Source organism: Cupressus sempervirens, chromosome 4 (genome assembly GCF_028749045.1).
Source record: "Cupressus sempervirens isolate cs-2001-9-10 chromosome 4, ASM2874904v1, whole genome shotgun sequence".
NCBI classification, from domain to species: domain Eukaryota; kingdom Viridiplantae; phylum Streptophyta; class Pinopsida; order Cupressales; family Cupressaceae; genus Cupressus; species Cupressus sempervirens.
The window spans coordinates 461,829,230-461,844,693 of record NC_143121.1 but is presented as its reverse complement, the minus strand read 5'-3'; positions in this window follow the sequence as shown (position 1 = coordinate 461,844,693).

Genomic DNA, 15,464 nt, shown 5'->3' with positions numbered 1-15,464 from the left:
GATGTGAAGGGTAGGGATAGTGGGGGTGGAGGTCATGGTGAGGAAGATGATGGGGATGATTATGAGGAGGGTGGGGATGGGGATGATTATGAGGATGGTGTGGGTGATGGAAATGAGGGAGGCGATGATGAGGATGACATAAGCATGGGTGTGGCAATGATGGATGTCAAGGAGGATCTAGTGGATGATACCAAGGGTATACTAGTATTGATACAAGTAGGATCTAGCTAGTTAGAGCTTATAGAAGTGATCAGAGGTCTCCAGAGTTAGTTGGACTAGGTTGTAGTGGATAGGGATGAAGTGATAGGAGAGAGGGATCAAGATATGGTAGAGAGGAATCAAGCTATGGCAGGGAGGGATGCTACAATGCATAGATTAGAGAGGGAAGTGCAAGAGTCTTGGGAGTTCATTAGTAACATCAGAGATCTAAACTTTTGAGAGATGGCTATGATGATGACCTGGGAACATATGGAGACATAGTATTGGAAGGATCAGCATGAGATGGTAGTGCCACCAAGGCAAAGGGTAGACAGCTTCCAAGTATCAAGATCTCACTCATAGTAGACATAGAGGACACAAAGTAGTATAGCGGTGATGGGACCAATGAGGCCACCAAAAACAACAAAGGGATCATCCTCAAGGTTGGATAGGGGTTGCGAGGCTAGGGATAACATAGGTTGACACAAAAATGCTCATGTATAGAGGGGCTTCTTTATTTTTCTTTTATTTTTGGCTATGCACTTTTATGGTTCATGCCTACGGGCAGTTATTATTGATGTAAATCATGACCATGTACTCTGATACTTTTGTGAGACACTTATGAGATGTACTTATGTTATGATGACCATATGAGATGGATTATGCATATTTTTTATATGTTTTATATGGATGCATTTATACTTCTCTATGTAGACATTTATATGATGATGTCATGCATTGATTTATCACATGTTATTCTTAGGAAATGACATCTTTATTGTTACCACATGTTTTTCTCATGAATGAATGCCTAATGAAATGTAAATGATATGGAATGAATGAAAATGCAATGTAAAATTATATGGAATGAATGAAAATGAAATGTGAAATAATATAAATGCCATGCTTATGCAAAAATTTATTGCTTTGGATTGTTCTAGAGTTTTGACATATGCAGGAATGTAAGATAACAATCTTTTGATGCATCAAAGTATGAGACCTATGCGGTGGATGGAGGAGGAGTAGAAGGTAGAGGAGATGAGATGAGGAATAGTTAGTATGATGTGAAGACTTCTGTTTTTAGAAAGTGTACTATATGTTAAAGGAGCTTTATTTTGATATGATAGAAAGAATGCAATGTGTCATGGCATAAAGGGCCAGAGTGCAAATGCAAACCTTTTGCATAAACAAGCACGATGCAGACAGAAAATGACCTTGTCCTTCCTAAAGCATATATACATACCCCAAACTTTGAAAGGTGCATTTTTTAATAGGAAGAAAATAAAAGATGACCATGAACCATCCTGGCCACTCTCATAGATTAGTTTATATCATTGAGTGGCATAAGAACATGATCAAAGAAAAACAAAGAAAAAATAAAACACTCACTAAATAGTGTGAGCCAACAACTATTCTTATCCATTATTACTTGCCTTTAAGTAGTTTAGGTCTTCAGATAGTGTTTGATAGGTTGATCATGTGATAGCTCAGTTGATGTATTTAGGTGAAAGGTTCATAGTGGATTGTTGGATTGATTATTGGCTCACATTGCTAAGATTGTGTGATTGTCATTAAAGTGTAGTGCTTTGAGTTTCAGTCTATGAAAATGCAAGTGTTTAAGAAAAATGGGTGATTATCCAAAGTGACTATTTATAAGGTTTATCATAATTTTTTGATGGGTTTTGTGATTTTTAGGGTTGTTTGAGGATGTTTGATGTTTTTTTTGAGGATATTTTATGATTTTTAGGATTTATTTTAGGATGTTATATGATTTTTATCAATTTGTACAGAATGTTTTATGATTTTTAGTGATTTGTTCAGGACATTTTATGATTTTTTTAGTGATTTTTTCAAGACATTTTATGATTTTTAGTGATTTTTTCAGAACATTTTATGATTTTTTAATGATTTTTTCAAGATAATATTTTATTTGTTAGGAGTTTGTTCAGGATTATAAAAGCATATACAAGTGTTAGCTCCAATCCGATATGTGATAAGTACAATGGATAAAAAGTTCTTAGTGATATTTCCCCAGTTCAAGTTCAAACTCATGCACTATGTAGGCAATATGCCCCTAGACAAGATGCAAGCTATGTTCAAAGGCCAAAGATAGAGTATGTACATACTTGGTGATGCTTGGGTAAGATAACAAGGGATATTAACCAGTTCATTGTCCATTGTCAAGGATGAGAAATGCCTTGCAATATGAAGGATGTGATCAGGGAATGACAGAAGGGGTAAAAACCAATTGGCATTTCTATAGATGGAGGAGCAATAACTGATTACACATGGTACCTATTTGCTAGGTTTTCACCATGGTACTTGACCAAAGCACTTGTTTGCCAAGTTTTCACTTTTGCACAAAAATTTTCTCTTTACTCAAATTTTCATGCCAAGATGCTTGTTTGCCAAGTTTTCATCAAGGCATCCATGTTTTCATGACTTTTTCATTTTTTCTTTTCTTTTTTCATGACTTTTTGCTATTTTTTTGATATTTTTTCATAATTTTTTGCTTTTTTTTTGCTATTTTTTTAGGACTTTTAGACACTATCAAGTATAGTACTTGTGGAGATGCATGTTGTAGATGGACATGGGTAGTGGTTCACCCTCTGGAGTCACAAGCTAATATACCTAAAACCCAAATGCTATAGTAACTACATAGGGTCATTCTCAATTTGGTTCAAATTTGCCTTTTTTTTTCCTATGCTTTTGAGTTTTGTAGTTCATCTTCAGAACTAGATCACTAATCTCAAAATGATTACCTCAAGCTTTCTTGCTATTGCTTCATTTGAGTTGGTTTTGATAAGCTTGTAGATGTGTCAAGATAGCTCATCTCCACTCATCAAGCATCTCAAGTTCATGGAGTCTAAATACTTTGTAGTGTTCATCATCAACAACATCTTGTAGGGAGACTCTCAATTCTGTAACTTCAACTTCAATGGGGAGTATTGCCTTGGTATTGTAGACAAGAGAGTATGGTGTTATGCCAGTTGGAGCATGCACACTTGTTCTATAGGCCCAAAGAGCTGGATTGAGTTGTAAGTGCCTGTCTTGAGTAGAATCATTGACCATCTTTTGAAGAATCTTGACAATGGTCTTATTGGATACTTCTGATTGGTCATTTCCATGTGGATGATAAATACTAGAATATCCATGGTAGATGTTGTGTTTCTTGAAAATCTTATCCACATCCTTATTTTGAAATGAACTGCCATGATCAATAATAATAGCCAAGGGAATTCCATACCAACATATGATATAGTTCATAATAAACCTTGAAATCTAATTTTTAGTGGTGAAAATTAGAGGGACAACTTCTACCCACTTGGTATAATATTAAGTTGTTTTTATGGTGAACTTATGGTTGTCAGAAGAAGGGGGAGAGATAGCTCCAACAACATCAAATTCCCACTATGAGAAGGGTCATTGAGATATTACAAGTTGTAGCTCATGTGTTGGTGCATGTATCATATTACTATGTATCTGGAGCTTATGACATGTTTTGGAAAAATCATGGGCATCTTGTTCTAGGGTGGGTCAATAATATCCAACTCTGACATGTTTCTTGGCTAGACTCAGACCATTGAAATGACCTCCACATATACCTTTGTGAACCTTGTGTAAGGAAATTTTAGCTTCATGCAAGTCAAGGCATCTAATAAGGGTTTGGTCAAAAGATCTTCTGTAAAGGTTTTCACCAAAGATGACAAATCTAGTGGCTTGGTAGATAAAGGCTTAGTGTTCATTCTTGGATAAGTTAGGGGGTAGGATTCAGGCATGTAGGTAATCGTAAATGTCCTGATACCAGGGGGAATTGGGACCAAAAATTTCACACACAAATTTATATTGAGAGAGTTCAAATGATGGACTCAAAATTTTCTCAACACGAAACTCACAATGCTCCACATTGCAAGGCATATCAATCATAGAAGCAATGGTAGCCATAGCATTAGCTTGCTTGTTGTGTATTCTTGGTAGTTGATGAAAAGAGATATTGAGAAATTTAGATTTAAGAAAGTTTGTCATTTTCTTGTAAGGCATTAACTTATCATCTTTGGTTTCATAGTCATCATTAACTTGGTAGATGACTAACTGGGAATCACAAAAAACTTGTAAATGTTGAATGTTCCATTAGATAGCTAGCTTGAGTCATGGGATCATTACCTCATATTATACTATATTGTTGGTGCAATTGAATGCTATCTGATATGACTTGGGGATTATATCTCCTTGGGGAGTGATAAACATAATGCCAGCTCCTAAACTATTTCTTTGATGTAATCCATGAAAGTAAAGCTTCCATTCATTAGCTATATCCATGTTAAAGATGGTCTCATTTGGAAAGTCTATCAACATGGCATGATCAACTGTCGTAGGTGCTGCTACTAACTAATCTGCTATCACTTGCCCTTTGATTTCCTTTATGTCTACATATTTGATGTTAAATTCACTAAGGATCATTAATCATTTGGCTAAGTTCCTTATGAGAGTGGCCTTTCTTAGGAGATACTTTAGTGGGCCAACCTTAGAGACAAGAATTGTTTTCTAGTGGAGCATGTAATGTCTTAGCTTTTGGGCTACAAAGATGATGGCAAGGCATACTCATTCAATGAGTGAAAAGTTCAATTCATATCCCACAAGTGTTCTACTAATGTATTAAATGGCTCAAGCTCTTCCTTGCTCATCATTTTGTGCTAAGAGAGCTACTAATGTTGTATCTATAGCAAATATGTATAGAATGAATGGTTTTCCTAGAATAGGAGCCATTAGAATTGGTGGATGTAGAAGATAATCTTTGAGTTGTTAGAAATATTCTTCACACTAATTGTTCCATTGAAAGGATATTCCTTTATGTAATAGGTGTTGAAAGGAGTGACATTTATTTGTAGTTGTGTAATGAATTTGTGGATAGATTGTAATCTCCCTTGTAGACTTCTTAATGTTTTTAGATTTGTTGGAGGAGGCATTTCAAGTATTGCTTTTACTTTCTCAAGATCCACTTCAATGCCTCATTGAGAAACAATGTATCCTAGGAGCTTTCTAGAAACAAATCTAACTACACACTTTTTGGGACTCAAACAGAGCTTATAGCTTTCCATTCTATTGAATATTTGATCTAGAATGTCCAAATGATCACTTCTTTTGGGGGATTTGAAAAGTAAGTCATTGACATAGTCTTCCATGAGGATGTACATGAAATCATGAAAGATGGTAGTCATCACTCTTTGATATGTTGCCCCAACATTTTTAAGGCCAAAAGGCATGACATTCTAACAATATGTTCCCCAAGGGCATGTAAAAGCTATTTTGCATTGATCCTCAAGAGCTATTTTGATCTAATTGTAACTAGAGAATCCATCCAGTAGTGATAGCATCTCATAGCCAACTGTCATGTCTATGGTGATGTCTATATTTGGTAATGGTAAATCATCTTTAGGACATGTTTTGTTAATATCATGGACGTTGATGCATATCTGGATGCCCCCAGAGTGTTTTGACAAAAAAGGCAACCTAAGGATGCATCTTTCTCAACTTTTTCTTTACTAGTTTCACTCTTGGTTTTAATGGCAAGTGATGAAGGACTAGCTCAGGATCTAGTCTAGGCATGTCTGTATAAGACCAGGCAAAGTTGATTTGCCTCTCTAGAAAGAATCTGACAAATTCATCTTTTTCCTTTGGTGATAATGAGGCTACAAAATGTATGATCTTAGGGTTGTTAGGTGTTCCCATATTTATCTCTTATATCATTTCCACAAGAAATGTTGATCATTCCTTTAGTAGGGGTATGTCCAATCTTCCATCCTCGAGCACCTCAGAGAGGTTTTCACCCTTGGATTCATCATTTATTTTTAATTTTTCATGGTCTAATGGTGCCTTTTGGTTTTCACCAAGAGATCTACTTTTGTCTTTTTTGGCTATTTTTTTAATTTTGCAACTAGAAGAAAAATTTGACTCCCCAAAGTATGCCATGATGTTTAGGTTAATGGAAAATCCTTACTTATGATCTCCTTGTGAAAAGTCTTCACAGAGCTCAAAGAATTCTATGATGGTGTCATCATTTTCAAACTAGTTAGATGTTGGTGGTCCTTCTTGATCCTAATCAATAAGTTCAAGGTAAACTAGGGAAATCTCATCATCAGTGTTGAATAAGCTTTGGTTAAAGGAAAGCATACAAGTATTGCTATCAAAGGGGTCATAAGCACCATGTTCAAAGGTGGGAGGGCTAGGGTCCCAATTTATTTCATCACAAGATTATGGATAAACTGAAGGGCTAGTAGAATTTCTAGTGATGTGCCTATCCTATATGGGTAGTTCATTAGGATCAAAGATGTGGTCGAGACCAAAGGAGATATCAGGGTCATCAATGTTGTATGTAGGTTTTGTGGGCTTAGGTTAGGTGTTAGATGCATTTTCATCATTCAAAGTGTTCACATTCTTAGACGAGGATGACTTAGTATTAGGGAGACCCAAAAAAAATGGTTTCAATCCAAGTCCCAAGCTACGAGGTCATCCTAATGCAATAATAGGATAAGTGATGCCCTATTTTTAAGGTCCGAGGTCATTGCATCTGGCATATCCCTTTTTCAGCATGATGGTGAATCTAGGTCCATACTTGTTTGAGAATATAGGAGTAGGTTCTTGTTCTACTTTATCCTTTTCAATCCATGTAGATGTATTTTCATAGACATGTTCTTTGTGTAGTCCACCTCCACTAGTGAAAGTCATAGAAGGTTTCTTTTGAAAAGTGAACTTAGGCTTGTTCTGCATAAGCTATGGTTTACTAGATGACTTGGGAGAGGGGAGTTTCCCAATGTAAAAGGCATGTGACATTGAATATTCATTGAAACCTTGGTCTTCAATCTTGATCTTTAAATTGAATATGGATGTGAGTGTGGAAGGATCAACATACTTGGAAGAATCTAGTGGATTTGCTACATGATTTGTCAAGAATTGGTATGTAGTAGTTCCTATAAGACTAGAAGAGAATTAGAATGTATCTAGATCACCAAGGATGGTAACCTCTACATTGTTATAGGAAAATTTTAAGTATTGGTGGTATGTAGAGGGCACTACTTTCATAGCATGGATCTAAGGGCATCCTAGTATCATGTTGCAATTCATTTTGATATCTAGGACCTAGAATAATGTATTTTTTGTAGTTGGACCAACTCTGATGGGTAAGATGATGATGCCTTTGGAGAAGCATTCACCATCATCATAGGCCTTTATTGTGATTTTGCAAGAGGGGTCCACATCTTCTTTAGAATAACCCAAACCATTGATAACTTTAAGGGTATAGATGTTTAGTCCCACTCCACCATCTATCAAAATGTATCTAATCTTGGAATTAAGGATAAAAATTTTGAGGTGAAGGGAGTCATTGTGGTTGGGTTTTCCTTAGGAATATCTCAAGGGGAAAAAGTGATATGTTTTGATGTGGATAGGTTCTCAACCATGACCTAGAACTAGGCTACATCAATGTTAACTAGGACTGCTAACATTTTAAGGGCTTGATCCAAGATCTTCTAATGTTGGGGAGATGCACGTAGTAGGTCCAAGATGGATATTTATGTAGGGGTCTTGCTGATATATTCAACAAGGCTATAATAAAATGATGTAGGAGCATGAGTTCTACTAGGGGGTGCAGGTCTAATAGAGGCTATAGGCCTAGAAGGAGCTCCAGGTAGGGTGATCTTGGTGCGACGCATGGTGAAAATGCAACAACAATCTTCAACCTTTAAAGTGAATGTGGATATACAAGAGTCAAACTCATTGAAATAGTTTATGGTGTAGTCATATCCAATGCATGTTTCATTCACATTAGCTTGTGAGTTTGAGTTTGAACTAGAGCCCTTTTCTTTGTCTTGATTAGGATCTTTGAAAATAGTTTGATCAGAGTTGGATGCTAGCAGTGAAGGATCTAAAAAATTATATTATCATCAATGAGGTCTTGGATTTCATGTTTGAGCTAAAAACATGATGAGGTCTTGTGACCCTTGGTGCGATGGTAAACATAGATTTTTTTATAATCCCACCAAGAAGCTTTAGTTAATGGTTTTTCTTTGATCGGGGGTACGTATAGGAAGTTATTACTGAGTAATTGTTGTAGTACAGTCTCAAGAGGGTATCCCCAAGAGTGTGATTTTCTTGTCTTTGGTTCTTGGATGTCTTCAAGGTCTATCTTGTGTGGAAGTCTCAATTTTCTATTGTTGAGGTGTTCTTTGATTGTGAGTTTGTGAATTTGGAGGGTCTGCACCTTTTAGAATCAGTTGAGGTTGTGCTATGCTAGTTGTTCATGCATCTACAATGCCATCATTAGTTACATTCTTATTTTTTGAGAAAAATTTTGCCTTGTCATTAGAAAAGTTGTTATTAGTGTGATTTTTTTTTAAAGGATTCCCTTATGGATGAGGGCATCTTCAATACTACCCCCCTTTTTCATCAATTTGGAAATGGTGCTTGGAATTTTGATCTTGAGTTCATACATTAATTTGGAGAATAGGTTTTCAATGCACAAATTAACTTTTTATTCTTCAAGAATGTTTAGTGAGCATTGACTAACTAATATTCTCCAGCATAATAAGAATGTGATAGATGATTCTCCCATCTTCTATTTAGTTGAGCAAAATTCAGAGAGTGTCACCTCATTTGTAATGTTGAAGGCAAAGTGGGAGATGACTTTGTCTACCAGTTTCAACCAAGATTTATGGTATTGGGAAGTTTGGAGAACCATTCAAGTGTGGGTCTACCTAGAGAATGAGGGAACAATCTCATGAGATAGGTGGGCTCATCACTGAATTTAGTAAAAGAGGGACAAAACTCCCTGATGTGATCAATGAGTTTCCTTTTCCTCAGTATTTTTTGAAACTTGGAGCCTCAAAATGTTTTGGGAATGGAGGCATAGATAGAATTTTATCAAATGGATTAGGACATAAGTCCCTTTTTGTATATAGAGCCTATTTCTTCTAGACTCCCAATGCCTCAACTTGTTTGGAAAGTTGTTTGAATTGTTGTAATAACTATTCATTGGGGTTTTTCATGTTAGTCTTCTCTTCAAGTCTTTTGTGTCTATAAGTAGATTCTTTTCTATGATGAGAACTATGTCTACTTAGTTCTAACATTTTTGTGTCTGAAAAGTTGAGTGATGTGTCACTAGGTGGTGGAGGTATGTTGGCATCCCTTAGAAGGAATTGTCATTGTTGTGGCACTTGTTGTGGTACTTGATTGTGATTTTTGTACCATAGGTTGTTGTTGCATCACTTGGTGTGGTAGTTGTTGTGCCATTTTTTGTGGTTTTTGTTGAGATACCTATGTTGGTTGCACATGAGACCATGTGTGTGATTGTTGTTGTAGAGATATCTATTAAGGTTTTTGTGGCACATGTTTTTGTTGCAACAAGTGTTGTTGATATGCATTTTTTTGCTTAAGGCATGTTTGGTATTCCAACTATTGTTTTAGTTTCTCTTGTTGTTTAGCAAACATGGCTTGTTGTTGTTGGAATTTCTATTAGAATTGATATTGATACATTGCATGTAAGTCAAGTGGATTTATATTGGAGTGTGTGTTAGGGACATTGTTGTTGTGGTTGATGTTGCTATTGATACATAGAATGTGTATTAAGTATATTTAAACTCGATTGTGCATTGGAAATGTTAAGTCCTTGTACCATTGTTGTCTTGGAAGTTATTTATGCCATTGAGAGTTGAACATCATGTTTGCATTTTTGTTTTGATACCTTTGTGTGTTAGATGTCTCTCCTTGGGACATCATATTGATTTGGCAATGAGATGCATTCTTTTGGGGGATGGGTGAAATGTCAATAAGGCTCCTCCTTTGCATGTCAATAGGAGTTGTTGCAATTAATGTTTCATATGGTGTACTCATGGGAGGCTCCATAAAATTTAATGTCATAACATTTGGTAAAGTTAGAAGCAAGGGTGTGCTTTGTTTATTTTCCTCCAAAGGAGGTATGTTTGACATCACTAGAGTAAAAGTCCCTTTAGGCACATCTTGTTGTTGCATTATGTGATTGAGAACAAGTCTTAATATTCTTTTGGGATATTTAGGAAGATTCTTGTTTCTATTGATAGATGGAGGTTCATCAAACAAGGGATTGATGTTGATGTGTTCAAACATACATTGGAGGATTTCAATGGTTGATTCTTGATGGGATCTTATAGGTGCCATCATTGTGTTTGATAATTCAAAAGGTTTTTTTCCCTTTTCTAAGTCTAAATTGATCATAGGTTGTATGTGTTAAAATTTGGGAACATCTTTATGTTTAGCCTTAGGTCCCTCCAAGTTTGGGTTAAATTTGATAATTTCTTAGGCTATGAAAAGTTTAAAGTTTTTGTGAAAAGTATTTTCTTGGCAAGCCCTAGCCATTTCTTTGTCATTGATGCCATAATTAGTGTTAGAGTCATCACTTAGGTGTATATTACCTTTTTTTTTGTTTTATATGTTAGGGTTGAAGGTAATTATGTTGGATTTGTTGAATTTGAAGGAGTGTGTTTGTTCATCCTCAGGTGTGGTTGGTACACCACCACCTCCGGGTGGTATCAGTACAAATATAGGTTCAAAGTTAGGGTTCCATTGAACCATTCCATGTATAGGATAAGTTTTTGAAGGAAACCTCATAGTAGGTGTGTTGTTTAGGGTTTATTGTGTCATCCCTTGATTGTTGTGATCTTGTAGATACATTCTTAAGGGGTCCACAAGTAAGGGTTGTGATGCTTCAATTTGGTCTTTGTCAAATGTTTGCTAGATTTTCTTGCTCTTATTTGGTCTTGGATGAGGTCTTGGTTGTATTTGTACCTTAGAAAACAAGGGTTGTTATACTTCTTTGGATCTTTGAGTTGATTGTGTCCTGGTAAGTGTTGGCATGGTACCTAAGGATGTACATGTAATGGGGGGAAACCTAAATGGACTCTCTGCCTCCCAAGTGTGCAACTAAACTACCAAATGCACTCCAATAGTACCAAGTGCATCCTTGGTGCACTTGGGGACCTAAATGTAAGTATTTGGTGAGCAGAAGGTATGCAACTGGTAAAAAGAGGTGTTAGGATGACTAAAATCCAAAATGTGAATGATTTGAGTGTTTTTTGGTGTTTTCTAGGGTTTAGGGATGCAATGCAAGATAAGGAAGTGAAGATTAGGGTTTTGGAACCTAAGATGAAATCCATAATTACCAAGTGTGCTCTAAAACTACCAATTGCACATTGAAACTACCAACTATGCACTTGAAGTGTGTAGTTGGTAAAATAGGGGTGCAATTGGTAAAATAGGACAAAACTTGGAAATCTAGAAGTAGGTATGTAAGATACGAGTATTTTTTGGTATTTAAAATGTTTAGGGATGTTATGTAATGTGAAGAAGTGCCAAATGAACTAGGTTTTTGGTATGAAAGGTGCAAATGTCCTCGGGAAATTATGCAAATGCAAATGTAAAGTGACATTTTGGAATTTGACTAAAGGAGATGAAAATGACTCTATGGTATGCAAAATGACGATTAGGGTTAGACTTTGGACTTGGGAATGATGTTTAAACTTGATTTATGCAAGGTGGACTATGCAAGGGATGGTGTTCTATGGTTGATAATGACATTTGGGATATGAAAAATGAGGCTAAGTGATAAAAGAGACAAGTTGGTTGATAGACAAGTTGATAGGATTTGATAGTGGAAATGATGCTAGGGTTTTGAACAATGCAAGATGAAGGGGATATACCACTAAGGTAAGTAAAAATGACTTTTAGGGAGACTAGGAATATGTTAATGCTATGGCAAGGGTATAAGTAAGATTTTGAATTTAGGTGAAATCTTTGAAAGGTATTAACCTAAGAGTTTAATGTTATGACAATAGACTTTGGAACTTGACCAAAAAGAGACAAAAAGTGAAAAGATAAAAATGACAAGGTCAAATCCATCTTGACATAGATAGATTTTGACCAAAGAAAATTATAAAAGAAAATGACAAAATGACCATGGTCAAGATCCATTATCTGTTGACATAATGAGATACTCTAGGGTCCATACTTTTCTTGAGATTTTTGACTAAATTCAAAGGTTTTGGGTTCAAAATGACATTTAGGGTCATCAAAATGATGGTTATTCTAATTGGGTATGCAATATGCAAAGGTCCTAATATGAAAAATGAAGTTTTGGGTGCAAGATGTTGTTTTGGGTTATATGCAGAATGATGACCTACAGAGGCTTCTACATGGAACTTTAGGGTCCCAAAATATAGTTTGGATGCCCAAAATGGTCATGTAGGTACCCAAGTATGCCCTGATAGTACCAAGTGCACTCCAATAAAACCTTATGGCATACTTAGGGTCAGTTTGATCATAGTTGGTAGTTTCATGGCGTAGTTGGGAGACTTGGTTGAATGTTTGCTGATTCAGAGTTGGGTGATTGCCAAGTTGGTATACCAGAGAGCTAGGATCTTGGGGATGATGTTATGATTAGATAGAAGATGTAGAATGAAGATTATGACCTAAGTAATGAATATCTAAGTGAATACAATGAAGGTTAGGACATGTAGAATGTAGATCAAGACAAGCTAACACAAGGGGGTCTATCCAGGGACATAAGCGCACTTCTAAAGTCTCAAAATGTTGCCTGGAAGTCCAAATTGGGTTCTCAAACTACCAAGTACACCTAGAAAGTACCAACTACACCCATGATGTAGTTGGGGCCAGTTAGAGCATAGTTGGTAGTTTCAAAGCACAGCTAGTAAGCTGGGTTGAAACTAAGGTGATTTTGGGTGTTGAAGTTTCTAAATCAATGTGACAATGAGAAAAATAGTAGAGGATAGTGCTAAGACCAAAATGAAGGTTCAAAATGATAGTTAGGACACCCAGAATGATGGTTAAAGTGTGATAGATGGATTTTGGGTAATTCAATAATGCAAATAGGAGATGAAAGATGCAGATTTTGAGGTTGGAATGCAAAGACTAAGGGATGCAAAGTGAAGCCCAATGAATGTACTGTGAATGACGATTGATGCAAAATGAGGACTAATAAGATGCAATATGAGACCTAGAGGATGCAAATATGAGGCTCAGACTAGGGTGAATACAAGTGGATGTTATGCAAAAATGTAATCTAATTCATGCCAAGCATGTTTAAGGTTACAAGTTGTCATGTTTTCCAAGTTTTGAACATTTTGGACCAAGTTTGTAATGTTTTGAAAAAGATTGTAACATTTTGACAAGGTGTAATGTTTTGATAAGGTTTGAATATTATCTAAGGTGTAAATTTTCAAGTTGGCTTTTATCTTGATTAATGTTTTACACACACAAAAGACACAATAATACAAGAATAGAAATTGTTAAAGTGAAAAGACACATCACAACCTAGGCTTTAAGACTATATCCACTAAATTCCTACTTGAACCAAAGTTTAGCAATACTAATCCAGAGTGGAAAATCTAGGATCTTGGTACTATAGTCTCCCCCTTACACTACACTCACTTCTTGAGGCTACCAAGATCTGAATCCCAAGGGTCACCACTTCCCAAGGGATTGTTGCCTCTACTAGGACTACAAGTATGTAGGATGTCTTCACGGGCATGGGTGACCCCTTGACCTAGTGGATAGAAAGGTGTTTGGCCTCTAAAAATAAAGTATTTAGTGTGGGCATTCTATTCAGCAAGTGAATGATAAACTTCCTCAGAAGGTCTCCCAACCTCAAGAATCAGGGTTTGATGCACCACAAGAGTACTAGAGGAGAGCTATCACATAGTAATAAGGCCAACACAATATTAACTATATCAAGTTTTATATAGTAGCTAGAACATTGACCTAGCTTTGTCTTGTTACCAATCTGAAGTCATCCCCTGGCATACCCAATATTAGATATCTTGGTCTAGGGTAGGCTTCTTTATAGAAGTTACATGGATTTCTCTTAGACCCAAGATCTATGAATGGTGAGGGGAGAGGATATGTCCATGAAAATCCTATAGCTTTATACACTGTAGAGACACCAAGAAGAATAGAAAAAGTTCATTTTAATGCACCAAACAATGTGTAACTCAATATAGGAAATCCACACACATAGTTTAGACAAGCACATAGGGTCTTTGACAACATCATGCAAACAAGTGTTAGTAGTTTGTGATGATTATGTATTTATCCAATGATTTCCATATGGTGCAAATAGATCATCAGTAATATGAAAAAATCTAATCTAGGTCCTAGAAGGAAACAAAAACCCTAGATGTAGATTCTTAGTGAAATGTGTTCTTTTTGTGAACCAACTACACTCTGATAGAGTAGATTGTGCCCTAGAAGGCCAGAGTGACCCAGGATGCCCCCAAGTTCACTCACATAGTGCTAACTACACTCATTGTGCACTTGGGGCCCAAAAGGGTGTAGTTGGTAGTTTCTAGGTGCATTTGGGAGACTAGTAGTAGATTGTGGGGGAATGAGCCCTAAACAATACCCAAAAACTAAAATTTTCAAATCTACCCTACCAAGTGTCCTCACATAGTGTAGACTATGCCCCTTGTGCACTTGGGGCCCAGAAGGGTGCAGCTAGTGTTTTTGGAGCACAATTGGTTAGATGTGAACAACTACTAGGGTTATGGTGACTCCTAGGCCCCTAAAACTACTTCTTTGAGGTCCCAAGTGTACCCTGACAGAGTAGAGAGCACCCTAGGATAGCAAACTAATAGAATGCATAAATGAAAGATTAAAAAAATGTTACTAGGCTCCCTAATTAGACTAGGTGTGATAAGAGAGAGAGAATAAGAATTATCCCCCTCCAAGTGAGATCCTTCTTGCACCTATGAGCATAAAAACATGAAAAATTGAGTTAGTTAAGCATGATCTTCATGTTAGGTTCACCAATTGTAGGGTTGTAAAATGAGCTAATATCTAACATACTATGAGAAAATCATAAACTCGACAAACATACATTGATACACTCTAGTCTACCATCAAATCCAAATAAACAAAGGAAACAACAGAAATTTAAAACCTCCTCTTTCATTTGTAGCTCTCATGTCCCTCTTTCTTCTCCATATGATGTAGCTCCAATTGCCTATAATGTACACAATTATAAGCAAAAGCCTATGATGTGATAATGATATGAGAACACTAGAAGAAGTGATTTTAAGCTTAAGAGACTAAAGACCAAGCGACTTGAAGGATAAAAAATGAGAGGAAGAATGCTCAATTTATAATCAACATGTAACACAAGAGCATTGGACTTGTCACCTTGGATATGCAACTTGGCAAGAGATTCCTTTGAGAATCCATGACAC